Genomic DNA, 27,387 nt, shown 5'->3' with positions numbered 1-27,387 from the left:
GCAATCTTGGCTGACTGCAACCTCCGCCTCCCGGGTTCAAGCGATGCGATTCTCCTGTCTTCTCCTTCTTTGGACAGATTTTTGAACTTTTCCCCAGAGGCCCTGTTATGGGCAAAACAGTGCTCTCCAAGCCCTGTGTTCAAGCCCAACTCCCAGTACCCAGAATGTGACTGTACCTGGAGACAGGGTCTCCCGAGAGATCATTAAGCCAAAAGGAGGCCATTAGGGTGGGCCCTCTTCCAATCCGATCGGGGTCCTTACCAGAAGAGATCAGGATGCAGACGTGCACAGAAGGGCCACCCTGTGAGGACACAGAGGGCCAAGGGCCATCGATCAGCAAAGGAAGTGGCCTGGGACACAATCGTCCTGCAGAGCCACTGAGGAACCAGCCCTGCCTACACCTTGACCTGGGCCTTCCAGACTGCAGAGTGCGAGACGCTCAATCTCGTTTAAGCCGCCCAGTCTGTGGGATGTTGTTCTGGCAGCCCTGCGAAAGGAATTCAGACCCTCTTAGCCAAGGGGAATAAATGCTCTAAGGTTTCATATTATATATTGGAGTCATACATTTTGTGTTTGCCGTCGTATATTCAGCTGTGTTGTCTTTAAATCAACATGATCTGCATTACTTGCTAGATATATGTATGTATTTTGAGACAGGATCACTGTTACCCAGGCTGGAGTGCAGTGGTGTAATAATAGCTCTCTGCACACTGCAGCCTCGAACATGGGCTCCAGCGATCTTCCTGCCCCAAGTAGCTGGGAATACAGGCATTCACCACAATGCCAGGCTAGTTTTTTGTTTGTTTGTTTGTTTTTTGACAGTTTCACTCCTGTCACCCAGGCTAGAGTGTAGTGGCGCAAACAAGGCTCACTGCAGCCTTGACTTCCAGGGCTCAGGTGATCCTCCCACCGTAGCCTCCTGAGCAGCTACTTTTTTGTATTTTTTAGTAGAGATGGGTTTCACCATGTTGCCCAGGCTGGTCCCAAACTCCTGGGTTCAAGCAATTTGCCAGCCCCAAAGTGCTGGGATTACAGGCGTGAGCCACTGTTCCCGGCCTTTTTTTTTTTCTTGTAGAGATGAGATCTTGCTTTGTTGTCTGGGCTGGTCTCAAACTCATGGCCTCAAGTGATCCTCCTTCCCTTGTTTGTCTTTTGCAACCCTCCATAGATGTAAAAGCCATTCTTGGTTCCAGGGTGGTGACTGCTTTCAGCCTGACAGAGGCAGGACTAATGGCATTTTTATTTCCGAACAATGCAGTGGGATGTTGGTGAGTGAATACCACGTCTTCAGACCACCAGGGAAAGTGACACGGGAGCGTGTGCAACACCGGCGTGCGCTGTCCTCCCACCGCGGGTGTTTTCTCACCAGGGTTCCTGTGCAGGAGCCTCCGCGCAGGTGGACGGAGAGAAGCTGTGTGGGGGACCCCGGCCTCCAGCTCCCCTGCAGAGCAGGCCACGTGCTGGACGCTGGGAAGCCGGCCTTCCTGGGAGGTGGACCTGGGCTCCCTGACACACGTGGGAGAATTCTGCATGCGTGTGAGAGGTTCGCATCGCTGTGCTGAGGCCTCTCCCAGGGAGAGCTGCGTCTTTTCCTTTCCACACAGGCTCTGGTGCAGCTCCGGAGAGCAGGCTGGACACGTGGCGGGCGGGCTGGACGCGTCCTCTCCTTGGGACAGGAGTCCTACTCACGTTGTCGTCCAACCAAACAGCAAACAAAGCAAAACAAAAAACAGCTGGAACCTTACGGGGCCCCTAAAATGGCAGCAGAGACTCGTAGAAGCCGATCATCTGAGTCATTCCTCATTTCTCTAAGGGGTGCTTGCCCATGGAACGATGCCACCCTGAGTGAGTTGCTACATCAGCGCAGCCTGGCCGGTTCCAGAGCCGTGCACACCGCGCCCTGCAGAGCCCTGCTCAGGAATGTGCGTGGCAGGCGGTTCGCGGCGGCTGCAGACTGGAGGCGGCTGAGCCTGGAATCGTCCTCCGTCCCGAGGAGCAAACCCCGGGCTCCTCCGCCCCGGACTCTTGGCGCCCGCCATGCTCAAGGCAGCCTCCGGGGCCTCGGCTGTGTGGGAAGCCACCCCCAAAGGTGACCTGCGGCCTGATGCCACTCACAGAGCACAGCGGAAATGACAGAATCTCAGACGTGGAGGACGGCGCCGCTGGCAGGGCTAGAGCAGGGCGGAGGGTCCCAGGGCGGAGGGTCCCAGGGCGGAGGGTCCCAGGGCGGAGGGTCCCACGTGGGGAGGGTCCCAGGGCGGAGGGTCCCACGTGGGGAGGGTCCCAGGGCGGAGGGTCCCACGTGGGGAGGGTCCCAGGGCGGAGGGTCCCACGTGGGGAGGGTCCCAGGGCGGAGGGTCCCACGTGGGGAGGGGTGCTGGGTGCAGGGCGGGGCGGAGCCGCTCCTGTAGAGGGAGCTTGTGAGCACCCATGGGTGGTGGAGTCGTAGAGAACTAGAAGCCTCTGCACACACCACACACCACACACCACACACACCACGCACACCGCACAACACACCACACACACCGCACACCACACACCACACCACACAACACACCGCACACACCGCACACACCACACAACACACCACACACACCACACACACCACACACCACACACACCACACACCACACACCACACACACCACACCACACACCACACACACCGCACACCAGACAACGCACACCGCACACCACACAACACACACACACCACCCAGCATATCACACACTACCCATGACACGCCACACAGCACACACACACCACATGCCACCCAGCGCACACAAACATACACAACACATGACACACCACACATAGCATACACACATCATATCACACACACCACACACAACACACCACTCCACACACACCACACACACAGCACACCACACATCACACACCAGCCAGCACACAAACACAACACGCCACACACAACACAACACACATTACACAGCACACACACACCAGGCAACACCACACACCACCACACAACACACACCACACAACACAATACACCACACACTACACACCACACACACCACACACATCACACCCACACACACCATACACCACAGAACACACACACACCACACACCACGCAGCATTATACACCACATACCACACACTACCCAGCATGCCACACACCACACACACCACACACCACACACATATGCCACACACCACACCATACCACACATCACACCACATACACACACCACACCACACATACATAGAGACACATACGCAGCACACACAAGTACAAGAAACACCAGGAGGCCTGACAAGAGGCGTGGCTGTGTCTCTGTGGCCGTGCTGGCGGGAACGCCACGCGGTGATTCTGCACGACGCCACCGTGGAGGGGCCTGGGCAAAGGGCTCCGTGTGCTTTCTAACAACCGCATGTGGACTATTTCAATAAAAGGCTAAGAGCACAGGACCACTGTACGCGTTTCCCAGGCGGCTGTAAAATCACTGCACGTGGCTCCAAACAACAGAGGTTTCTCCTCTCACAGTCTTGGAGGCTGGGAGTGAAATTAGTGTCAGCAGAAGTGCCTCCTCCTGGAGGAAGCCTGTTCTGTGGGCGCCTCTGGCCTCTGGGGGGTGCTGGAAACCCTCGGCCCTCCCCGCTTGTGGACGCAGCCGTCCCCTCTCTGCCTGTTGTCACAGCCTCCTCCCTGTCCCTGTGTCTCAATTCCCTCTTCTTCTTCTTCTTTTTTTTTTTTTTTTTTGAGACGGAGTCTCACTCTGTTGCCCAGGCTGGAGTGCAGTGGTACAATCTCAGCTCACTGCAACCTCCACCTCCCGGGTTCAAGTGATTCTCCTGCCTCAGCCTCCTGAGTAGCTGGGATTACAGGTGCCCGCCACCACGCCTGGCTAATTTTTTATTTTTAGTAGAGATGGGGTTTTGTCATGTTGGTTAGGCTGGTCTCAAACTCCTGACCTCATGATCTGCCCACCTCGGCCTCCCAAAGTGCTGGGATTCCAGGTGTGAGCCGCCGCACCCAGCCATTTCCTCCTTCTTCTAAGAACACGATTTGGGGCCCACCGTAATCCAATACAACCTCTTCTTAACTAATTACACAGACACCAACCCTGCTTCCTAAAACGCAGAGGCACTGGGCCTTTGGCGCATCTTTTGGGGGACAATTTAACGCACAACAACCCATGTGAAGCTCATCTGCACCCACAGGGTGGCCCACGGCCCTTCAAGGCTGTCTGAACGCATCCCCACCCTGGCACCTGCAGCCGAGGGGCTCCTCACAGCGGGCCTCAGCCCCTGGACGTGGCTGCCTCACTCTAAGATTTGGTTCCTGAACACAGCAAGCCTTGTGGGTGAACAACAGGAGTCCTCCAAGGTACGAAATGAAATGTACGGGCTGTTCAAATGAATGAGACACAAGCTCCTGTCAATGTTCCTGAATTTATAGTGGTTTTGGAGTCCCTCAGAATTTTCTCTTTCAATAAATAACGAAATTATAACCATGACCACTTGAGAGGACATGATAATCTCCTGATGTTAAACGTGGTTCTCGTACTCAAAATATGGAACTACCATGTTGACTGTGTCTAACACCTTCAAAGGTTAAATACGATGTATGCTATAAACGTCTTAGCAGGATGACCGGGCATTTGGAGGTGGGGTCTGAGGGCCTGGAGCCCATGACCGTGACCTATGACCCATCCAACCCACCATCATGGCCTTCGCTTGCCAGGCAGTGACCTCGGACCGACGGTACCTCTTCAGCCTGAGCATCTGGACAAGAAACCCTGATGGATCAGATGACACAGATCTTACATAACACAGGGAGTTTCTTCCTTAATCAAATATCCCGCCAGGAAGAGGTGCGTGTGTCCAAATCACCGGGGATATTCTCGCCCGTCAGAGCCACAGGAGGCTTTCCGCTGGATTATGTGTCTTTGTTTTTGGCTTATCAGAAACTTCCTCTGAAATCGCTGGGGAATTCAGAGCCTAGGATGGGAGATGGAGAAACAGTGTTCGCCTAGGGGAATTCCCTGAGATTGGGTTATCCCCTCCTGAGAGCAGCACGGCAATCGATAACCTGAATTAGTGAAAGAAATGAACGGAAAATAAAGATCTGCTGTTCAGGCAGGGCGCAGTGGCTCACGCCTGTAATCCCAGCACTTCGGGAGGCCGAGGCGGGTGGATCACTTGAGGTCAGGAGTTCGAGACCAGCCTGGCCAAAAAGGTGAAACCTCCACTAAAAATACAAAAACTTAGCCAGACATAGTGGCAGGCGCCTGTAGTCCCAGCTACTCAGGAGGCTGAGGCAGGAGGATCACTTAAGCCCGGGAGGCGGAGGTTGCAGTGAGCTGAGATTACACCACTGCACTCCAGCCTGGGTGACAAAAAATAAAATAAAATAAAATAAAATAAAATAAAATAAAATCCGCTGTTCTCCCAAGGAAGGAAATACAAGGTGAAAGTGGTTGGGGGAGGCCAGGCGTGGTGGTTCACGCCTGTGGTCCCAGCACTGTGGGAAGCTGAAGTGGGCGGATCACCTGAGGTTGGGAGTTCGAGATCACCCTGACTAACATGGAGAAACCCTGTCTCTACTAAAAGTACAAAATTAGTCAGGCATGGTGGCGCATGCCTGTCATCCCAGCTACTTGGGAGGCTGAGGCAGGAGAATCGCTTGAATCCAAGAGGCAGAGGTTGCAGTGAGCTGAGATCGCGCCATTGCACTCCAGCCTGGGCAACAAGAGTGAAACTCCGTTTCCAAAAAAAAAAAAGAAAGAAAGAAAGAAAGAAAAAGGCCAGGCATGGTGGCTCAGGCCTGCAATCCCAGCACTTTGGGAAGCTGAGGCAAGTCGATCACATAAGGAGTTCAAGACCAGCCTGGCCAAGATGGTGAAACCCCGTCTGTACTAAAAATACAAAAATTAGCCGGGTGTGGTGGCGCATGTCTGTAATCCCAGCTACTCCGGAGGCTGAGGCAGGAGAATCACTTGAATCTGGGAGGTGGAGGTTGCAATGAGCCAAGACCATGCCACTGCTCCAGCCTGGGCAACAGAGTGAGACTCCATCTCAAAAAAAAAAAAAAAAAAAAAGGCGGGGGTTGGAAGAAGACAGTGTGGGGTAGGGAGGACGGTGGAGTCCAGGACCCCGTTCCAGCCCCAGCTGCAGGGAGGACGGTGGAGTCCAGGACCCCGTTCCAGCCCCAGCTGCAGGGAGGACGGTGGAGTCCAGGACCCCGTTCCAGCCCCAGCTGCAGGGAGGACGGTGGAGTCCAGGACCCCGTTCCAGCTCTGGCCGCGATCCTCGAGGCTGGGTGATATTCACATCCTTCACTCTCTCTTCACCTCAAGTCTTTGTTGTAAACTGAGAATAACCCTTTACTCATTTCACAGATATTTTTCTTGGGACTTTCACTGTGCAGGGCTTCCATAGGGATGTTGGGGTTCAATGGTTCACCAGGTGCCCACCACGGTCTCGCAGGCTGGAGGGACTCTTGAAGACTGAGTTAAGGGAAGTGGGAGTCCTGCACCCGCCCCAGAACTGGAAGGGTCCCCACTGGCTCTGGTTATGTTGTCTTAAAGCAATGGTGGCAGAGCTCTCTGAGGGCTCCGGGAGACGGGGCTCTGCTGGGAGGCTCTCCTCTCCTGAAGTGAAGGCAGACGCTGGCCGGGGCTCCCCCAGGATACCCGCTCGCAGGCCTGGCACTGGCTGCTGGGGGCCGGGCTGGCATCACACGCCTCCCCGGATGACTGGGGCTTCTCCCAGCATACGGGCTGGGCTCTAGGGGAGGGTCACCACTGTTCAGAATCTGGTCCTCAGCTTAAAATACCCTCAGACTCCACTGTGTGGGGCAGGGCTCCCAGAAGAAAGCAGGCGTCCCCGCTTCCCCAGCCAGGGCGTCTGAGCCACTCTCGGCCACCACGGTCCAAGAATCACGGTGTCCTTGCTCTTCCTCACAGGCTGCTCCCTCTGCCTGGGGTCCCCTCCCTCCCTTCCCACCACGGCCTGTCTGTCCCCCCATTACCACTCCCTGGCTAAACCCCTCTACTTTTTCAGAGTTCAGTCTAAATAATGATCATTTCTGTAGATTGGGTTCATCCTCATGGCACGCTGAAACCCATGCGTCTCCTGCGTGGCATTCCCATGATGGTGACTGAACCCTGCTTGTGGCACTCCAGGCTCAGTGGCTGGCAGCCATGCAGGTCCAGGCCTGGGTCCTGTATCAGCTGTGCAACTCAGACAGTCGCTGGCACACAGCAGGTGCTCAGCACAGGCTTGTCTGCTGGAAAAGAATGAAGGTACAACCACACAAGTGAGTAGGGGCTAATCGAGTCACCCTGGAGGCTCCTCTACAAGCCAGAGACCATCGCTAAGCTTACAACTGGCAAGAGAAATTGCAGCCAAGGCCAGGTGAGGTGGCTCATGCCTGTAATCCCAGCCCTTCGGGAGGCCAAAGCGGGAGGATAACCTGAGGTCCGGAGTTCAAGACGAGCCTGGCCAACGTGGTGAGACCCCCATCTCTACTAAAAATACAAAAAAAAATTAGCCTGGCATGGTGGCGGGCGCCTATAGTCCCAGCTACTCAGGAGGCTGAGGCAGGAGAATCACTTGAACCTGGGAGGCGGAAGTTGCAGTGAGCTGAGATCATACCACTGCACTCTAGCCTGGGCAACAGGGTGAGACTCCGGCAAAAAAAAAAAAAAAAAAAGGCAGCCAAATGAAAGATTTTTTTTTTTTTTTAATTTTGAGATGGAATCTCACCCTGTCACCCAGGCGGGAGTGCAGTGGCACAATCTCGGCTCACTGCAACCTCTGCCTCCTGGGTTCAAGTGATTCTCCTGCCTTAGCCTCCTGAGTAGCTGGGATTACAGGCGTGCTCCACTGCATCTGGCTAATTTCTGCATTTTTAGTAGAGATGGGGTCTCACCACATTGGCTAGGCTGTTCTCGAACTCCTGGCCTCAGGTGATCTGCCCGCCTTGGTCTCCCAAAGTGCTGGGATTACAGGCGTGAGCCACTGTGCCCAGCCACAATTGAAAGTTTTTGTTTTTGTTTTTTTGAGATGGAGTTTCACTCTCGTCACCCAGGCTGGAGTGCAATGGCGTGATCTTGGCTCACCACAATCTCTGCCTCCCTGGTTCAAGCAATTCTCCTTCCTCAGCCTCCCAAGTAGCTGGGATTACAGGCATGCACCACCACGCCGGGCTAATTTCGTATTTTTAGTAGAGATGGTGTTTCACCACGTTGGTCAAGCTGGTCTTGAACTCCTGACCTCAGGTGATCCGCCTGCCTCGGCCTCCCGAAGTGCTGGGACTACAGGTGTGAGCCACCGCGCCCGGCCCCAGTTGAATGGTCTTAATGGGTCTTTTTGCAATTCTAGAACCAGGCACAGATCATTCTATAAAACAGAACGAGGGCTCTGGCGTGCTGGGTAGAGGAGGTTGGTTTTGTAGACAGAAAGGGGCTGAGGAAGCAGACACAGAACAAAAAGCAGATCGGTCATTTCCAAGAGGTTTTCCTTGGAAGTTTCCAGCAGAGGGGACTTCCTTATCATGCCGGCAAGACCTGGCTGGCTTGGGGCTATTCTCTGTCTCCTGGTTTCCTGGAAGGTGAGATGAACAATTAGTTTTGGCTTGATGACGTGGAGCTCTAGCCCGAGTGGCTGCGTTTTGGTCTGTTCTGCCGGGCCTCCTGCAGGAGCTCAGGCCAGACCAGTGGCCTCCTACGAATTTTATCAAACGCAACTCAGACGATGCCGTTCAGGTGAGTGGAACGTGCACAGCGCTGCTCCCCGACTCCCTGTCCGACTTCTAAATCTCTGCACTTTCAGCCTAATCGTCTGGAGATCCGGAGAACAAGTCCTCCAAGGCGGGGTCTCCCTGAGATGGCCCCTGCAGCTGGGCAAAAGGTCCCTCCAGACCACGTGACCCTTGTGTTGGGAGTGGAGACCCATCAGGGCGGGGAGGGCCTGAGACCGTGGGAGCAGAGGCTCGGCCGGGCAGCAGCTCTCCCTGCCCTCAGGGGGCCATGAGCTCCGCAGGCCCCAGAGCCCTGTGTGCACTTTTCACGCTTTTTCTCAGGCAAGGTGGAGAACCACGCCCAGCACTGCCTGGTCCAGCCCCTGGGAAGGAAGGCAGGGCCCGGAGCCCCTCCTGCCGCCAGCAGCGACCCTGTCTTGGAAGGTACGCGCATCCTCCGTCCCCGCCGAGGATCTTTAGGTCTCACCTGGGGCCTCACCGGGCGCTGGGAGGGGCTGGGCCCTGGGCCTGCAGCCAGCAAAAGGTGGGGTTTGGGCTGGAACTGGGAATCCCCGTGGGCGGCCGCGCCCTGTCTGCCCCTTCACGCTGAGTCAGGGCCGGGAAGGCCAGGCCCACCCAGGGAAGGGCTGTCTACGGCTCCCCTGTCCGCCCCAGCCCTCGCTGCCCTGATAGGGTGAGGCTGTGTCCCGGAGCCTGACCCAGTTCCGCCTGCCCCCGGCCTCTTCACTGGAGAGGATCAGGGTCGGGGTGCCTGGCCCACAGAAGCATGTCCAGCTCCACGCGGACACACGGGCCCTTGGTGCCACCTCTAGAACTCCACGGTCCTGGCCTCCCCCAGGACCAGGCGAGGCCAGGCCCACTGCAGAGCTGCGTGTGTACACACCAACACACACATGCATGTGTAACACACCCACACACATTCACACAGATACACACACCCTCCCGCACATATACATATACACACACGTAACACACCCACTCACACACCCACACACATTCACACAGATACAAACACCCTCCCGCACATATACATATACACACACGTAACACACCCAGTCACACACCCACACACATTCACACAGATACAGACACCCTCCCACACATATATACACACACGTGTGTAATACACCCACTCACACACCCACACATTCACACAGATACACCCTCCCACACATACACATACACACACACAACACACATATTCGCACAGATACATATACCTACATTACATATACACATGTACACACATACACACGTACACACATACGCACAAGCAACGCTCACAGGTGCACACGCTCCGTGAGCTCTCCCGGTGCTGTTGTTCACTAAAGGTTTGGGAAGGAGAAGTCTGGGTGGCAGCAAGGAAGGGACCTTAAACTGCGACACGATTTCTCCGAGGTCCTTGAGAACAGAACAGTCAGCAGGACAGGGGAGCCCTTCAGGGCCCAGGCAGCCGAGGCGATGGTCACTCATCTGTCTTTTCGGAAGCGCTCTCTGCCTCTACCTGGACACAAGGAATCCATCCTTTCCTTCTTCGTGACCCACACGGAGCCAAGGAGGGGTCTCCCTGAGTTGGTCCCCTGTAGCTGGGCCAAAGGTCCCTCCAGACCACATGACCCTTATGTTGGGAGTGGAGAATCATCGGGGCGGGGAGAGCCTGAGACTGCGCTGCTGCTGGCATTGCTGTGCTATGTGACGCCAGCCCGGGGCCCTCCCGGGTCTGCAGGCTCCAGCCTCTTGCGTGGAGACCACACTCTGCTTGTCCTGCCACGGCGGGTGGGAGGCCACTGGCCTTTGTCTTTGCTCCCAGAGCCCAGCTGGTAACACCCTTGACTTGCTCTTGGAGCCCACGTTTGCACTTTAGTGTTGAGTGATGCCAAACGCTCCTCCAGGCGCGCGGTCTCTGAAGGCCTGGCTGGAGCCCCCATCCTCCCCCATCTGCCCTGTGACCCCCCTCTGCACCCTGGCGCCCAGGTGAACACACGGCCCCCACACGCAGCCTCAGACACTGCCCTGGCCTCCTCCCCACCGCCCTCCTGCCACACCCCTGGTGGCAGGCCCCTCTGTGACCTCGGGCGGCCGGTCCCCCGGCTGGGATTCCTCCTCTGCAGAGCAGGGGCGCAGTGTCCTCCGCGGCAGTCCAGCTTCTGGCCAAGGCCCCCCGGAGTGGATTTCCAAAGCGAAATTGCCCTCCTCCTCCCCTGCCCTCCACTGGCCTCACCCCCTCCTCCGATTTTTTTTTTTTTTTTTTTTTTGAGACGGAGTCTCGCTCTTTCGCCCAGGCTGGACTGCAGTGGCGCGATCTCGGCTCACTGCAAGCTCCGCCTCCCGGGTTCACACCATTCTCCTGCCTCAGCCTCCCAAGCAGCTGGGACTACAGGCGCCCGCCACCGCGCCCGGCTAATTTTTTGTATTTTTAGTAGAGACAGGCTTTCACCGTGTTAGCCAGGATGGTCTCGATCTCCTGACCTCGTGATCCGCCCGCCTCGGCCTCCCGAGGTGCTGGGATTACAGGCGTGAGCCACCGCGCCTGGCCGCCTCCTCCGATTTTCATCTGCTTTCACTTGGGGATCATGGTCTAAATTTTCACTTCTTGATTTTTAAAAAAATTGTGGTAAAGCTCATCTAACATAACATAAAATGCACCATCTCAGCAGTCTTCAAGCGCACAGTTCGGTGGCATGGAGCACATTCGCACTGATGTGCAGCCATCACCGCCATCGTCCGCAGAACTTTCCATCTTCCCAAGCTGAATCTCTGTCCCCATGAAACGCTGACTCCTGTCCCCCGGCACCCCCACTCTTCTTCCTGTCTCCAGGGGTCTGAGAACTCTAGGGGCCGCATACACGGGGTCCTGCAGCACCTGTCCCTCTGTGCCCGGCATTAGGTCCTCAAGGTGTGCCAGTGGTGGAGCAGGCACGGGGTTTCCTTCCTGCTGAGGCTGAACGATTCAGAATCTGTTCTAACTCTTCTTCCTCTGTCATTTTTCTGGACCTTGAATGGCAGAACCGCACCCCCTGGAAGGGCCCCCAGCACCCCTATGCCTCCCCATCCCCATGCAGGCGACTGGTTCTTCCCCCAGGCTCCAGGGCTGTGAAACCAGCGCAGAGCTCCTGCTCCCAGGCTGTGTGCGTGGCCAAGAGTAACTGGGAAGCAACCGGAGCCGCACGGGTCACCCACTCGCTGCACTGGGCCGTGCAGGGATCGCCGTGTCCTAGGGGCAAGGCCTTGGCCCCACTCACAGGTGCATGGACGGTCCCAAGACCTTTCCCTCTTCCTTCACCTGGAGGGGCTTTGGGCCACTGTGCTCACTTCCAGCCACCTGGGGGTGGGCCCCAGCCCCCCACCCAGCCCCCGCAATCCTCCCAGCGCCCCCAGTCCTCTCCCCTCCCCCGAGTCTCCATGCAGCCTTGAGGCCCTGCCCTCCCGGCCCAGGTGAGCACAGTCTGTGCTGTTCCTTCCCAGAACACATTTGCATGGTGCCCTGGGCACCAAAGCCCTGGGGAAGGCAGATGACTCCAGGAGGGGCTGGTGGTGCTGTTTCCAGCCACGGAAGGGTCAGATGCGGCCCCAGATGAGGCAGCGTCAGGGACAGAGGCAGCCCTGGCTTGAAAAGCTGAGCTGCAGAGTGTGCACCCCCCCACCCCCAAACACACACACATGCTTGTCCTGGGCCTGCCTCCTGACGCACCAGGCAAGCCTGACTGCCCCGCCTGACTCACTCCCTTCCCCTGGGGCCTCCACCTGGCTCCTGCCTTCCCACACACAGGCCCACACTGTGCTTGAGCCCCTTCCTCGGTCATTCCTGGGTACCCCCATGCCTCCTGGGCAGGGCTGGAGCAGACAGGTGCCTCCACCCAACCCCAGCCCCTGAGAAACGTCTCCCAGTCACCTGGAGAAAACCCTCCTGACAGACCCAGCCCGCCCTCTGATCCCTCCTCTGCCCCAAGAGGCTCTCGTCATTCAGTCATTTACATGTGAGTGCGAACGAGCTGACCTTGCCATCTTGCTGAGACAGAGCCGCCTGTTCAGGGAAAGGCAGGTCCCCGGAGCAGGGAGGGAGGAGCTGGCATTTCCAGGAGAACCAGTCTGGGTGGGGCTCTGGGTGGAGGCCTCAGATCTTCCAGAGAAGCCCCAGGAGGTGACGGGCAGAGTGACAGGGATGGACGGGGCTGCCACGGGACGCCCCTGCTCCTTATGACTCTTGACTCTGCCAGGGTCTGGCTTTTTCCAGGGCTTTGCAAGCAGCAGCAGAGGCTACTCTCACTCTTGTCCCCGTGCCCCTGTGGATGGCAGTCGTGGTGAGGGGACCCCAGCCAGTGCTTCTCTGAGATGTTTGTGTGAACTGAGGGAAGTCGGCTCTGTCCTGCCCCAGGCCAGCACTGACCACTCCTGGGCCTTGCTTCCAAATGTCTCCCCCAGTCCACTGCCTAACAAAAAGCTCCTCTGTAATCCAGCTCCACAGTGGAAGCCCAGTGGATCCTCTGGCTGGGAGGTGACTCTCCCTGGGCCTCTGGTATTTCTGTGCAGTTCTGACCAGAGCCTTTGTTTCAGGTTGTCTTTTCAGGGACGCTTGTACAGCAGACAGCCTTGGAAGAAAGAGAGAGGGTCTCACTCAGGAGCTCAGGACAGGTATGCTTACTGCCTGTTATAAAAGATTCGGGTTCTCTAACAACAGGGTCATCTCCTGAAATGCACACTGCTGCTTGCAGGGGTACCTCACCCTCTTCACATCCCCCCACGGGAGCTGGGGCTCAGGAGCCATGGTGCACGGACATGCTGGCCCTGACTCTGCGCTACTGGGGGGTGATAAAGACCTTTGTATCTGACCCAGGAGTCTCGTGTCCTCTGCCTGCATTCATGAAACTGTGGGTGGCTACCTTGTTCATTCGCAAGGACCTGTGAAAGGAAAATAAATCTTGGGACCGCAAAGTCACTAAGCCAAAGGGAAAAGTCACACTGGGAACTGTCAGGCGAACCTGCTCCCATTTTATTCCCAAATAAGACAGCTACAGAGATTAAAAAAACAAAAAAGCCACACACCTCCCTCACAATTTGTGCACAAGGAAATTCCCTGTGGGGCTCAAGATCTTTACCCTAGAGCAGTTGTGTGGGATTTCACCCTGGCAATGTCAGTGGACAGCTTACCTTCACAGGTGCAGATGAAGGACAGAACTCAAAGCCATCCCTCTGCTTCCCTGAGACAAACACATATCTGACTGCTTCCTCTGCCTTATTGTCTCACTGAGCCAGACTAAGGCACAGGTGGCCCTTCCCCTACCCGCTCTCACATGTGGATTGTGTATTCAGTGAAAGGCTGATCAGAGACTCATAGAATGCAACCATCTGTTGCTTATCAACATTAACTGGAACCCCCTGCTTCGAGTTGTCCCAAGCTGTCCTGCCTTTCTAGACCAAACCAACGTACATCTTACATATGTATATATTTTAATATTTATTTATTTATTTTGAGTTGGAGTCTTGCTCTGTTGCCCAGGCTGGAGTGCAGTGGTGCGATCTTGGCTCACTACAACCTCCACCTCCCAGGTTCAAGCGATTCTCCTGCCTCAGCCTCCCAAATAACTGGGATTACAGGCACCTGCCGCCGCACCCAGCTGATTTTTGCATTTTTAGTAGAGACTGGGTTTCTCCATGTTGGCCAGGTTGGTCTGGAACTCTTGACCCCAGGTGATCTGCCCACCTCGGCCTTCCAAAGTGCTGGGATTACAGGCTTGAGCCCCTGCGCCCGGCCATCGTACGTGTGTTGATGATGTGTCTTATCTCCCTGAAATGTATGAGAAGAAGCTGCGCCCTGACTACTTTGGGCGTGTGTCATCAGGACCTCCTGAGGCCGTGTCACAGGCACACCTCAACCTGGGCAAAATATGCTTTCTAAATCGATTGAGACTTGTCTCAGGTACTTTTGGGTTCACGGACCGCAAAAACTCAGGCCTTTCCCAAGACTCGACCCCCTTGGGGTGCGCCATGTTCTCCCGTGGGTTTTCTCTTTAGCATGTGGGCATGTACAGGAGGGCCTCACACACACTTCATTCCAAGGTGCCAGTGAGTTATTGCCTCCTGAGCCGGCTGGACAAGAGCTGAGTGCTGGGTGTCTGTCTGGGGAAAGGGTCAGGGGTTCCAGAAGAGGACATGGAGGCCAGGGCACCAAGGAGACAGCTTCTGCCTCACGGTCTCGCTGACGGTCAGTGGACCCCACCCCGCGGCCCTTCACCAAGACAAAAAGGAGAACTGGCCGGGCATGGGGGCTCACGCCTGTAATCCCAGCACTTTGGGAGGCCGAGGCAGGCAGATCATTTGAGGGTCAGGAGTTTGAGACCAGCCTGGCCAACATGGTGAAACCCCATTTCTACTTAAAATACAAAAATTAGCTGGGCGTGGTGGTGGGCGCCTGTGATCCCAGCTACTCGGGAGGCTGAGGCAGGAGAATCGCTTGAACCCAGGAGGTTGAGTTTGCAGTGAGGCGAGATGGTGCCACTGCCCTCCAGCCTGGGCGACAGGGCAAGACTCCGTCTCAAAACAAACATACAAACAAAGGAGGAGAATGGCTCCTGCTGGACAAGCCTCTTGGGCTCCAGTAGGGAGGACGCTGTGGTTCGGAGCCCTGAGGTGGGCACAGCCCCTGGTGCCAGCCTTGCCTACAGGGGTGAGCACCACGGTACTGGACGTTACCCTGGAGCCCATACGCCGTTTTCTAGTGCTTGAGTGTTTGCTACAAGCTGTCTATCCTTGGAAATGCTGCTAAAACTTGATGTCCTCATTAAGCGCAACTTCTTAGATTTCCATAATGGTGAATAAACAGCTGATAAATGCTGGAAATATTTTAAGAAAGATAAAGGCAATCCAGGGGCTCATGGCCAGATCTGTTTTATATACTGTTTATTATTTTTATTTTATTTTTATTATCTATAAGAAACCTGTACATGTACAGATCTGTTTTAAATAACACTGAACCACAGATTTATTATGAAATCTTTTTTGTAAACAGAAAAGCCCTGAAAAGTTTAGTATGATTCTATCACAGAAAATGATTGACTCTTATCATGATGTCACGACTCTTTCATGACTTAAAAACATGAAAAGAACATGTTATAGGACAAATACAGACTAAAATATGATTGTGAGAATTTCTGATAATTCCCGGGAATTCTGATTTCTCCTTCCCCAATCCTGAGGGTGGAGCCGTGAGGAATCTGGGCTGACTGCAGGGTCCCGCCTGCTGGGAGTAACCACGGCTCCTTCCCGAGGCCCGGTCATCACTGTTTCCTGCTGATCACCCGAAAGTGAACACCCAAAGCATGCAAGGAACACCTTTTGTTCCCAACAGGCCTGGAAAGAGCCCTGCCCGGCCTGCTGGGGAGGCGAGCTGTTCCTGCAACAACTTGTAAGCAAAGCGTCTCAGTAAAACAAAAGGTCACTTCATCTAGCTTCCCGTGTGGACAGCTACATCTTTGTTTGGTTCTTTTGTTTGTTTGGTTGATTGGTTTTGAGATAGGGTCTTGCTGTGTTGCCCAGGCTGGAATGCAGTGGTGTGATCAGAGCTCACTGTAGCCTCCAACTCCTGGGCTCAAGTGATCCTCCCACCTCAGCTTCCCGAGTTAGCCGGGGCCACAGGCACATGCCACCAAGCCCAGCTAACTTTTATAATTTTTAGTAGAGATGGGAGTCTCACTACATTGCCCAGGCTGGTCTCAAATTCCTGGCCTCAAGCAATCCTCCCACCTCGCTGGGCCTCCCGAAGTGCTGGGATTACAGGCAGGAGCCACCACACCAGGCCTGTAGCTGCATCTTTGAAGAACAAGCATTCCTGCCTTTCATCAGCCCATGCCTTGAGCCCTGCCTTGGTGGGACCTGCAGGGAACCCCCGCCCAGAGACACCAGCCTGCAGAGCTGCACACCAGGAGTCTCCAGGTGTTTTGCACCAGACACTCCTTTTATTTATTTATTTATTTATTTATTTAAGACAGAGTTTTGCTCTTGTCACCCAGGCTGGAGTGCAGTGGCACAATCTCAGCTCACTGCAACTTCCACCTCCCGGGTTCAAGTGATTCTCCTGCCTCAGCCTCCTGAGTAGCTGGGACTACAGGTGCCTGCCAGCATACCCGGCTAGTTTTTTGTATTTTTAATAGAGACATGGTTTCACCATGTTGGCCAGGCTGGTTTCTTTTTTTTTTAATTTTCATTTTTTGAGACAAACTTTTGCTCTTTGGCCCAGGCTGGAGTGCAATGGTGAGATCTTGGCTCACTGCAAGCTCCACCCCCAGGGTTCAAGTGATTCGCCTGCCTCAGCCTCCCGAGTAGCTAGGACTACAGGAATGTGCCACCACGCCAGGCTAATTTTTGTATCTTCAGTAGAGACGGGGTTTCACCATGTTCGCCGGCTGGTCTCGAACTCCTGACCTCAGGTGATCTACCCGCCTTGGCTTCCCAAAGTGCTGGGATTACAGGTGTGAGCCACCGCGCCCAGCCCAGACACCCCTTTTAATAACAATGCTTGCTTCTACACCGTGTGTGCAAAACCTCAGCCATGGCAAGGTTCTAACAAAGCACAGTGACTCCAAAATGTCCACAGAAGTACTGCCCCCAAATTGGGAATTAATGTGCTAATAAAAACCCTAATTTATATAAAAAATCTGTACTATGGTCAGGCCATATAGTAAATATTGATTAAAGAGGTCTCTGGGCTGGGAGGTGCTGGGTGCACAGTTTGTCTGGTCTCTGCCGTTTGCGTGAATGCACACAGACACGGACGAGCCCCACAAGCGGCTCATCACCATGGGCCTCACCGGTCTCACCAGCTCGGCTGCTCTCCATGATGCTTTCCTGCAGAACTTCCTTCCTAGCCTTTCCCAGGAAGTAGATATAATTTTCTGAACCGAGAAAAATCAATGGAGAAATTGGTAAAACAGGAACAAGGAGTATAATTGTGCGAGAATTAGAACATAACAACTGCCGGCCATGGTGGCTCACGGTGTAATTCCAGCACTTGGAGAGGCTGAGGTGGGAGGACTGTTTCAGCCCAGGAGTTCAAGACCAGCCCTGGCAACACAGCAAGACCCTGTCTCTACAAAGATTTCTAAAGATTAGCCAAGCGTGGCAGAGTGTGGCAGAGTGGCTATGGCCTGCCTGTAATCCCAGCTACTCAGGAGGCTGAGGTGGGAGGATCCCTTGAGCCAACAAGGTCAAGGCTGCAATGAGCTGTGATTGCACCATTGCACTCCAGCCTGGGTGACAGAGTGAGACACTGTCTCAAAGAAAAAAAACCCCTGTAACAACTAGCACAACATATATTGCTGTTGGAGTACTCCAGGGTGTCCAGTCAGGAGCTGGAGCAGGAAACGAGGCATGTGAGGTCAACATTTTGGGGTGGGAAGAGATGCTGCAGCAATCGGCCAGCCTGGCTCCAGGCTGTTGTCGGGGTGTATGTGTGCGATCCTGTGTCTGGTGCTAACGATGAGACCAAGTGCCATTGGCACCAGGGAGCCTGCATGCCTCCTGTAATGTCAGCACCAGGGACTCCTCACACCTCCTACACTGTCCTCACCCTGTGTTCGAGGCTGCCTGCTCGGAGCCCTCAGGTGGGCGCTTCCAGCCCCTGGTGCCAGCCTTGCCTGTGGGAGTGAGCACCGCGGTACTGGACGTTACCCCGAAGCCTGTACGCCGTTTTCTAGTGCTCGAGTGTTTGCTACAGGCTACCTATCCTTGGAAATGCTACTAAAACTTAATGTCCTTATTAAGCAAAACTTCTCAGATCTCCATAATGGTGAATAAAGAGCTTGATAAACATCGGAAGTATTTTAAGAAAGATAAAGGCAATCCAGTGGCTCATAGCCAGATCTGTTTTATTTATTTATTATTTTATTTAATTTATTTTAATTTTAATTTTTTTTTTTGAGGTGGAGTCTTGCTCTGTCACCCAGGCTGGAGTGCAGTGGCTCCATCTCAACTCACTGCAACCTCCGCCTCCCAGGTTCAAGCAATTCTCCTGCCTCAGCCTCCTGAGTAGCTGGGATTACAGGCACATGCCACCACGCCTTGCTAATTTTTGTATTTTTAGTAGAGATGGGGTTTCACCATGTTGGCCAGGCTGGTCTCCAACTCCCGACCTCAGGTGATCCACCTGCCTCCACCTCCAAAAGTGCTGGGATTACAGGCATGAGCCACCGCGCCCAGCCTCCAGATCTGTTTTAAATCACACTGAACCACGCATTTATTATTAAATCTTCTTAAAATAGAAAAGCCCCGAAAAGTTTAGTATGATTCTATCACAGAAAATCATTTACTCTTATCATGATGGTCAGTCAATATTACATAAAAACATGAAAATAACATGTTATAGGGCGAATACAGACTAACATATGATTGTAAGAATTTCTGATAATTCCCAGGAATTCTGATTTCTCCTTCCCCAATCCTGAGGGTGGAGCCGTGAGGAATCTGGGCTGACTGCAGGGTCCCGCCTGCTGGGAGTAACCACGGCTCCTTCCCGAGGCCCGGTCATCACTGTTTCCTGCTGATCACCTCCCCCCCCCCGACCCGCCCCGCCCCGGCTGTATTAGCCTCCTTGTTCATTCAACAAACATTTATTGCTGCTCGACAATGTCTGCTGCTGGGTGAGGCCCTGACGTGCAGAGTGGGTGAGACTCGGGCCCTGCCTTCCAGGTGGACACGCAGGTGGGGCTGACAGGTGGGTACCGACAGCCGAGTGGACGGGGTCAGGCGGGTTATCCGCCGTGGCCCGTGCAGCCCGGGGAATGCACCGAGGAAATCAGCCTTAAAGACGGGGAGGGGGTTCCCTGAGCGTGGGGTGGGGCAGGGATGAGGCCAGAGGGGAGACTCGTGCCTGGGGGAGGGTGTGCCTGGCATCGGTTCACAAACAGCCTCCGTGTGGCCAGGCCACCTCCCTGTGGGCCGCGTCCAGGCAGCACCAAAGAAGCTGCAGAAAATATTGAGACAGTTCCATTAGGTCACAGAGCCTGAGGCCAAGGCCGGGCTGCAGACCTGATTCACCAGGGGCAGGTGCCATGAGGAACCTTCAGGATGAGCAGCCGCCAGTCCCCTGGCCCAGCCCTAGCCCTAGCCCTGCAAATGCCAGGTGGTCAGCCTCTCCAGGTGAGTGGGATCCTCGGGGTCCTCCCAGCAGGGCTGCCACAGCTTTGGCCCAGATTCACCATCACAAATCCTCACAACAAACCTCCCATCTCCATGTCACAGAGGGGAAACTGAGGCACAGGAAGGGCTGAGGACAGCGTGCCCAAGATCAGGGAGTGATGAGCCGGGGTCTCCTGGTTCCCAGCGGTGGGTTTCTGCCATTCCTCCCTGAACCCTCATGCTGTGGGGGCCCTGGGCCACCCAGCCCTGTGGCCAGAGGCTGATAGTCAGATCTTTGGCCTTCAGTGCCCGCAGAGGGGCCCGTCGGTTCCTGACTGCAGCTCACCTCTCCAGCCTCCCCGGAGGGGCCACACCCCTCGAAGGTGCCACGGATCAAGGCCCAGCTAGGAATGTTCTAGAACCCACACGGCTTTTTGGTCCCCACCTTTGTGCCCACCCTGGCCTCCCCTCCTGCATCCTTGAGATCCACAGAAGGCTGGACCTTTTGCTTTTTTTGAGGCTGCCTCTGGTGCCTCGGGCAGGAGTGGGTGGAGGGAGCAGTTTCAATCCCTTCCTGTTCTTCTCTGCCTCCCGCATGTTCCCAAGGCACACCACACTCAGGACCCGGAGGACTCTGCTGCCTGAGGAGCCGGCAGGACCCCTTGGTGCCCACAGCCTGGGCTGCCCGAGGGCCGCGTGAGCAGGTGAGGCAGAGGCTGCCAAGGAGGTTGGGGCCCGGAGCCGCTGGCAGGTGAGCCAACCCCGGCCTGCACCTCTGAACCATCTGCCCTCTGTCTCTGCAGTTCCTCAGAGGCTGGATGAGGCTGCATGACGCACTACCACACCGGCTTTTTTTTTTTTTTTTTTTTTTGAGTCTCACTCTGTGGCCCAGGCTGGAGTGCTGTGGTGCAATCTCGGCTCACTGCAACCTCCACCTCCTGGGTTCAAGTGCTTCTCCTGCCTCAGCCTCCTGAGTAGCTGGGAATACAGGTGCGCACCACCACGCCCGGCTAATTTTTTACATTTTTAGTAGAGATGGGGGTTTCACCATGTCGGCCAGGCTGGTCTTGAACTCCTGACCTCATGATCTGCCTGCCACGACCTCCCAAAGTGAGCCACCACGCCTGGCCCAATTTTTTTATTTTTGTGGAGACAGGGTCTTGCTGTGCTGTCCAGGCTGGTCTTGAACTTGAGGCCTCAGGCCATCCTCCGGCCTTGGTCTCCTAACGTACTGGGATTAGAGGCGTGAGCACCTGACCCCTGGTGTTTTTGTGTGCCGGCCTTTTCTTGGGGGTCAGGCCTAAGTCCTTCGGGACAAGAGCGGGTTCTCTTCATCAGCACAGAGCTGAGCGCGGAGTTGGCACCCACCAAGGGCACAATGGGCACTCACCCTGTGCCCTGCAGCACCTGGACACCGACCCCCCGCCCGGCAGAAGTGCCTCCCACAAATCCCGGGTCCATGGGTAGGGCTCCTCTGCAGCTGATCGCCGGCAGGGTGACCCCATGCAGAGCCTCTCTGGAGCACTGCCTCTCCCCGTCAGTCCCCAACTCCGCCTCAGTAGACTGTGCCTTCCTCCCTCCTGCCTGCCCGGCCAGGCCTCACCCAGCTGAGACTGCAGAGAAACCCCTGCCTGGCCTGGGCAGCCTTGAGGGACAGGGCTATGCTAAAACCTGCAGAGCTGGACCCCCAGCTCCCGTCCTCCCATCAGGGGGAGCAGCTCCTCCCTCCGGGGTCCGGAGCTTCACCCCAGTGACAGCAAGCATCACGTCCTCCTGACCAAGGCCTTGGCCTTACACCCTGGGAGCGTCCCCCAGCTCTGGCTGCCACCACCTCTGCCTGTGCCAGGCACCTGGAGTGGTCACAGTGCTGTCACTGAAGGACTGGGCACGCCGGAACACCTTGCCGGGCGGCTCCCCCTTTCTGGAAGGGACACTCCTGGCTGAAGGTGTCCATGACCAGGCCCTGTGCTCATGGTACCAAGGAGGCCACGGAGACAGAAGAGGGCCCACCTCAGCCCCCGCCGGGTGTGCACCTGTCGGGGAGGTGGGGCGAGCTGAGGACCTGCTCGGCTCCTTCCTGAGGACACCCCCGAGGACCCTCGTGCATCTCTCATCGTCAGGGCGCTTTCCCGACAGCCTCCATGGCCGGCAGCTCCTTTCTCAGCCAAGCTGGAAGCATGCAGGGCGGAACCTTCTGGTACCCTGTGCCCCCTGCGGTCAGCGCTCCGAAGTCCTTGTCGGGTGGGACTGGACGGCGGCGGCCGTTCCCAGGTCAGGGCAGGAGTGGGGGCGGGGCGGGGGGCCTGGAGCAGCCGGCGTGGGGGCGACACCCACGGGCGTCCTCTGCCATCCGCGCGGCACCGTCCAGCGCAGGCCTCCCCTCCCTCCTCCGACCTCCGGCCCCCGGTGGGGACCCCCGAGAACTCTCAGGACCGCGGCTCTGGAGGGCCCGGAGGGCTGCGGGCTGGAGCGGGCGGGGAGGAGCCTTGGCTGCGGGAGCCCCGGTCCTCCCTCCGCGGACCCGTTTTCTAGGAGAGCGGCCGCCAGGCCCCCAGGGTGGCCGAGTCCGAAGCGTCCTTTGCGCGGTTCCAAGTCTCTGGAACGTGGCGGGGCCGGGCGTGGCTCTCCTTCCTTCCTGGGAGCGGCGCGGGGCCGCCTCTCGGCTCGATCCCTGGCCCCGGGGCCGTCCCAGGCCCTCCCGAATCACCTCCTGGACTCCGAGCCCTGGGTCCCGGGTCTCCTGCAGGCCTCGGGCGCCCCCCAGCCCAGCGCGGGAAATGCAAATCCCGACCCCGCACCCACAACCCCTCCCGCGGCCCTGGAGTCCCCAGAGGCTCTCCTGGGACTTCCGCCTGGAGCCCAGCCCGCGCCTCCCAGGCCCCCCTCCCGTGTCCCCGGGCCGCGCCCCTCAGGCCTGTCCGTTCAGCCCGTCCCGGAAGCCCGGGCCCCGCGGGGATTTGCGCGTTCTCAAGTGTTTACTGGGCGAATGGACGAATATGGAAATGAAGTGGGCCTCGTGCTGGTTTCGGTGCCGGCGCGGGTGACCCAGGTATACAGCCAGCGCATACTGTCCGTGTGTCCGAGGGGTCAGGCCCTGGGAGGATCCGAGCCCAGGGTCCCACGGAGGAAACTCGCCCACAGCAGCCAGCCCCGTGGCTCAGCCTCACTCCCAGCACGTGGGGAGGTTGAGGCAGGAGGATGGCTCAAGGCCAGTTCAACACCAGTCTGGGCAACACAGCCAGACCCCGTCTCTACAAAAAAAGAAAAGAGAACAGCCCAGGTCAGCTGCTGCTGGACCAGTGGGGCTCCGTGGCATCACCGAGGAAGCAGAGGGCAGGCTCACAGGCGAGGGGGTGGGGCGATGCAGACCCAGCCAAGGCCTACTGCACCCCAGGAGCGGGACCAGGGGAGGAGGGTCCCCGAGCCCCTGAGGGGCTTTGCTCCAGCGATGCTGACATTGAACTTTGGCCTCCAGAACTGGGACACAGTGTGTTTCTGTGTTGTCGGCCTCCAGAGCCCAGCCTTGGCTACTAGCATCTCTCAAACACGTGTCGAAGAACCAGACCCTCCTTCCGCTCTACAGATCTCCTGAGCTCAATGGGTCCTCCTGCCTTGGCCTCCCAAAGTGTTGAGATTGCAGGCGTGAGCCACTGTGCCCAGCTGCAATCTCCATTCTAAAGGAGCAGGAGCTTCCACCCACACGAGGGTTCCCTGCTTCCCCTGGAGGGGGGGCAGGCATCTGAGTTGGAGGGGAGCTGACAGCCTCAAGATGGGCCCAGGCTGCCCATCTGGGGGTGGCCTGGCTGCGGGGCTAGGGTGGTGGCCCTGGTGTGGCGCCCACCTGTGGGCCTGTCTGTCTGGGACAGAGCCTCTGACATCCCTGCAGGTCCCTTGCACTGTCTGAGGGTGCGCCCCCACCCTAGGCTCTGCCCTTCCCTGAATGAGACTCCAGGCACCCACCTGAGGGTGAGCAGCTTCCCCAGGTCACCTAAGCCAGTGACAGCCGTCATTCAAGGGTCCCCTAAGGCAAGTGTTTTGTCCTTGTCTCCTGTCCCCAAAGGCTCCTGCACACTGGAAGCCCATGGCAGCTCAAGGGGTGACCTGGGGAGGGGGACACCATCGCCCCTCACCCTTTCAGGAGTAAATCAAGTCCCCATCCCCCCGTGAAAAGCAATTCCAGGCCCCTAGAAACCTCCTTGAAAAGAAGTCACTTCGGCTCAGTATGGTGGCTCACACCTGTCATCCCAGCACTTTGGGAGGCCAAGGCGGGCAGATCACTTGAGGTCAGGAGTTCAAGACCAGCCTGGGCAACATGGTGAAACCCCGTCTCTACAAAAAATGCAAAAATTAGCTGGGCATGGTGACATGAACCTGTCATCCCAGCTGTTCGGGGGGCGGAGACGGGAACATCGCTTGAGTCCAGGAGAGGGAGGTTGCAGTGAGCCCAGATCGCACCACTGCACTCCAGACTGGGCAACAGAGGGAGACCCTGTGTCAAAAAATAAGACAAAATAAAAATAAAGGAGGTCACTTAACACATTCCTTGGGGGGCCACCAAGCGCTGGGCAGAGCGAAAGTCCAGCGGTCTCGCTGCTCTGTATGTGGCAACCTGCACTCAACACTCATCACTAGAAAATGAAATGAAAAAACTCAGACATACAGCACAGATGCCCAGATCTTCTGATATTAGATTCAACAGACATGGAATTACTGAGCATGACAGACGCTCACTTTCCATTCTGTGCAGACGATGGCACAGATGGGCAGCTGGCCAAGGACTGCCCCCAGCAGCCTGGCAAGGGGAGGGGAGAGGAGACACAGCCTCTTCCTCAATGTGTGTGCCTTCCGGGGATCCAGGGCCCAGAGCCGGCCATGAATGGCTGCAGGAGGTGGGGGGTGGGCAGCGCCTGCGAAGGAGCCCACACCCGGGGGAAGGACAGGCACCGGGGGGACACACGGGAACCGGGGGGACACACGGGAGCCTGGCTGGAGGAACGGGAGTGCCAGTGTGGGGAGACGCAGAAAGGAGTCGCTCAGAAACTGAGGCCATTAGGACCATCCAAAGTCAACGGACTCTGCCCGGTTCTCCCCTGCTTGCCTCAGAGGCTGAGGCCCCAGACTGAACAGGGGATGGTCTCCCCAGTAGACAGGGGTGATTCCTGCAGTGGGTGATGCTGCCCCGTTAGACAAATGGTCCCCCCAGTAGACGGGGGATAGCCCTGAAGCAGGGAGTGGATGGCCCCACACTGCTACAGCGAAACAGTCCCCCCAGTAGACAGGGGACCCACCCGGCAGACAGGGGAGGCTCCCTCCAGGGGGACTTCTCTCCTGTGAGTTTTCAGTGTTGACTTCATTGTATCCAGGAAGCAATGACCACATTCTGAGTGAATTTATCAGGCACTTCCTGCCTCATCAGTCCTTGTTGTGACCAGCCTTCCTTTCGTGGTGTCTTAGGTGGCTGTCTTAGTAATGTTGGGACTCTGAAGATGGATCAAGGTGTCTTTCCTCCTTGAATGATAGTCCAAGATGTTGGATGGGTCTTAGGTGAGGAGCTGGCTGGGTGTCAGGGCACAGGGTGGTAAGGGTGGCTGGGAGTCCTGGCCTTGCCCTTGTCACCCCATTTAGGAGCCTCAGCGAGACCAGGCGGGGGCAATAGAGAGGGGGCAGGAGGTCTTGGACCTGGGCCTGTCTGTTCATCCCTTACTTGGTGCACAACATCTGCTGGGGCCCCTCACATCTGTGGGGTCTGGATGTGAACATAATGTGTGAACCTTACCTGGCCGCGGGCACCACAGTCTGAGCTGCAGGTGACAGCCCCAGATGCGGCGGATCAGGAAACAGGTCCCACACTGGGGTCCCAGCTGGGCAGGTGGAGAACCGGCTCCCTCTGCCTGCCGCGCAGTGGCCAGGGCCTGTGCTCACACACACATCATTGCTGCACGGGGACTGTGCAAGGACGCCTACTGCTGCAGAACAGGAAACTGCCCCCCGAATCTGCAGACCCTGGCAAGGCCCCTTACGGCCACCACGGTCACCCCCGGAGAGAGGAGAGGGGCCTCGGTGGCAGCACAGGCCCACCAGGGTGTCCCTAGGGCTGGGGTCTCTGGTCCCAGGGGCCCCTGAGTAGGGGAGGGGGGCGAGGGTGCTGCAGGGAGGGGAGGCCCCTGCAGATCCAAGTGGGCCCCACCTCAAAGGAAGGGATCCTTCGACTGGGGGTCCTGGGGGAAGATAAAGACCGCCCCAGGCCCATTCTTTCTAAACTGGAAGCCTCAGCAAAGGTAAGAATGAAATAAGGTAAATACACCCCCAAATTAGAAAATTTCAAGCTTCTTCAAATGGGTTTGACAGAATTTCCAACTCCAGTCTTTCCTCTGAACTAGGCAGTGTTCCCCAAAAATGTAACTCGGCCTGCTGGTGACCAGAAGCCTAACCAACTGGTGACATCAACAGTGGTTAGTACATGGTTTCTATGCCCCGTGTCATATGCTGTATTCTTACAATACAGTGGGCTAGAGGAGGAAGGGCAGGCGGAAGGCGAGGTGAGAGGCTGGCACACTCAATAGAGGGCAGCTTTCATGGAAAACCACCCACGTAGCTGGGCACAGTGGCTCACGCCTGTAATCCCAGCACTTTGCGAGGCCGAGACGGGTGGATCACAAGGTCAGGAGATCGAGACCATCCTGGCTAACACGGTGAAACCCCGTCTCTACTAAAAATACAAAAAAATTAGCCAGGTGTGGTGGCGGGCGCCTGCAGTCCCAGCTACTTGGGAGGCTGAGGCAGGAGAATTGCTTGAACCCAGGAAGCAGAGGTTGCAGTGATCCAAGATTGCACCACCGCACTCCAGCCTGGGCAACAAGAGGGAAACTCCATCTCAAAAACTTTAACATTTCTCTTAAAAGGTTAGCTTTATATTGCTATTTTATTAGCCACTTCCTGATGAGGAGACACAAGCAGTGCAAGCCTGTTGACTCTGGTTGTGGGGGCAGGCACCCGGGTGAAGATCACCTTCCAGAGCGCCGGGCGCCCTTCCACACGCAGTACCCACTCCTGACCACCAGATGGAGCCCATGCACTGCCCAGGACCACGAAGCCGACCCGGAGTCTGGAGCAGGCCAGGCAGGCACTTGCTGGACACATGGGCAGCTGCCCGCAGTGGGACCACCAGAAAGGCGGTGCCTGGGCGGCCTGCACCGGGCGCCCCCTCCCACCCTGAGCTAGGGCCGGCTGGCAGCCGCAGGGAGGCTCTCGTGAGAAAAATGGGGGTCCAAGAATTGAGGGTAGGAACCATACAGGGGCTAACTTGAAATTTACCTTAGTTAGCAAGACCATTCTCCATAGATGCAGCAAATCCATGCACTCAACAAGTATTTACTGAGCACCTGCTGTGTGCAAGGCGTTATTCTACATGCTTGGTAAACAGCAGTTTACTAAATTCCCACCCTCCATGAAACTTACATGGTGGGGCAGAAAGGAAGTAATAGGTGAGTGAAGTACATGGTGTATTAGACGAAAATCAGCACTCTAGAGAAAGATACCAATAAG

Source organism: Pan troglodytes, chromosome 6 (genome assembly GCF_028858775.2).
Source record: "Pan troglodytes isolate AG18354 chromosome 6, NHGRI_mPanTro3-v2.0_pri, whole genome shotgun sequence".
Classification (NCBI taxonomy): Eukaryota; Metazoa; Chordata; class Mammalia; order Primates; family Hominidae; genus Pan; species Pan troglodytes.
This window is presented reverse-complemented; position numbering follows the sequence as displayed.